This window comes from Hemiscyllium ocellatum, chromosome 3 (assembly GCF_020745735.1).
Source record: "Hemiscyllium ocellatum isolate sHemOce1 chromosome 3, sHemOce1.pat.X.cur, whole genome shotgun sequence".
In the NCBI taxonomy this organism is placed as follows: domain Eukaryota; kingdom Metazoa; phylum Chordata; class Chondrichthyes; order Orectolobiformes; family Hemiscylliidae; genus Hemiscyllium; species Hemiscyllium ocellatum.
In genome coordinates this window covers 740,563-742,794 of record NC_083403.1, presented here as the reverse complement: position 1 = coordinate 742,794, position 2,232 = coordinate 740,563, and the positions used below count along the sequence as shown (strand labels likewise).

At 48.5% G+C, this 2,232-nt stretch overlaps 1 non-coding gene across 1 annotated transcript; it reads left to right on the top strand.

The window, feature by feature from the left end:
- Window positions 1–357: 357 nt before the first annotated feature.
- LOC132809090 (U2 spliceosomal RNA) lies at window positions 358–548 on the top strand. Its single transcript, XR_009642189.1, has one exon. It is a non-coding gene; the product is annotated as a U2 spliceosomal RNA (small nuclear RNA).
- The last annotated feature ends 1,684 nt before the right edge of the window (window positions 549–2,232 follow it).

Here is a 2,232-nt window from a genome sequence, read left to right as displayed (position 1 = left end):
TGGGACTGGGGAAGTTGCTCGTGCAGAGAGCTGATGCAGACATGACAGGCTGAATGTCTCATTCAATGCGTGCAGTTCTGCAGTTGGTTACCACCTCCTCAAGTCACGTCAGCTTAGCCCTGACCCACCTGATTGGTGAGATACTGACAATCTCTACATGACCATGAGGCAGTGCTTCACTGACAGGGGAAAAAAAGCAACTGCTGTAAACGGATCTGCTGCTCTAGTTAGAAATCCTGGGAGGACTACGGCGACAGGGAAACTGTCAGCAGTGATCTACAAGTCTTTGAACAGAATCAAGCTGACTGAAAACATGGAGGACAAATGGGACTTGAGGCAGTCCGCGGTATTGTAGTTATCGCTTCTCGGCCTTTTGGCTAAGATCAAGTGTAGTATCTGTTCTTATCAGTTTAATATCTGATACGTCCCTTATCTGGGGACCATATATTAAATTGATTTTTGGAGCAGGGAGATGGAATAGGGGCTTGCTCCGTCCACTCCACGCATCGACCTGGTATTGCAGTACCTCCAGGAACGGTGCACCCCTCATCTATAAATCTAAAAACAGCTTCATGTTTATAGCGCAGGCTTTCGGTGCTTCATTTCTCACACCTCACATCCAGCCAGGCGTGAGTCGATTCAAACTCGTCTGTTCTAAGGTAGCTGTTCAGCTGCCGCTCCCTATCCTTCTCTCGCCGTCTCTGTCTCTTGCGCATCTTGACACTTGCTCTCAATGTCATCCCCTCACCCCTGCTGCGTGCTGCACCGTCCCGCCAACGCCGGGCCCCGATCACACCACATGGTGTCAGAAGTTGGGAGTTGCAGCAACCGTAGCTGCCCACCAGCTTTTCCTACTCGCGAGCGACGTTTCAGAAAAACAAGAGAAGGTCAACTGTGCTACGTTGCTGCATGCTGCTGGGGATGAAGCTATCTAGGGGTTCAGTCGTTTTGATTTTGATGACTTGCAAGAGAGATTTCGAGAACACTGTGAGCTAGGACAAAAATAATCGGGACGTATTTAAGGCACATGCTTTTCATCAGAGTGCAAGGGCAGGCGGAATCGATAGGTACGTATGTGACTGACCGGAAAAACGAGGCAAAGGACTGTGAGTTTCAGCCACTTTCCGATTCACTGAGCCGCGACAGAATCGTGTGTGCTATCACGACTGACTGAGTCAGAGGCAGGTTACTCAGAGAGTTAATTCTCACTGGGAAAAGCAAAGAGACAGCACTAACTCGACAACAGCACGTGAGAAAACGTAGAACAAACAAGCCAATGTTTGCTGACCGGAACTGGCCTGGAAAGATAATAAGGCAGGTAGGAGCACTGCAGATTATCCGGCACCTGGGCTGTGTACGCAGGGACTGGCACAACAGCCCCTTGCCTTCTTTTGCACTACTTTGCTGCCTCAGCCAGAACTGGCAGCATTCTAAGTCAGTCTCACACAAGCAGCGTGTGCCAGCTGTCTGTGACAACAAATTCCAAAGACTCACAACCCTCTGAGAGAAGACGTTTCTCCTGATCTCACTCTTAAATTGGTGCCTCTTTATTTCTGTTCAGTTCTAGACACTCCCATGAGGGAAAATGTCCTCTCAGCATTTACCCTGTCGAGCCACGTAAGAATCCAATATGTTTCAATAAGATTGTGTCTCATTCATTTCAACTCAGGATCTACACTCATCTGGAGGTAGGGTTTACCGGGCTCAATTTTACTGAAAAGCTGACCTCCGGCTAGTTCAGCAAATAGGTCGTTGAGCAAAGGGAAAGGAAACCGCCTAGCACACACCAGCAGGTGAACTGTTGCAGCATGATATTGCGGCTCCGGAACTCAATTCCTCTACGAATGAAACCCAACAGCCTTCTTAACAGCACTATCCACCTGGGTGGCAACTTTCAGGGATCTATGTACATGGGACTCCAAGATCCCTCTGCACATCCACACTACCAATAATCTTTCCATCGACCCAGTACTCTGCCTTCCTGTTATTCTTCCCAAAGTGCATCACCTCACATTTAGCTGCATTGAACTCCATTTGCCACCTCTCAGCCCGATTCTGCAGTTTATCCAAGTCCCCCTGCAACCTGTAAACATTCTTCCACACTGACCACTACTGCACCGACTTTAGCGTCGTCTGCGAATTTACTAATCCATCCACCTATGTTATGCCTGCGTCTAAGTCATTTATAAAAATGACAAACAGCAGTGGTCCCAAAACAGACCCTTGTGGCAC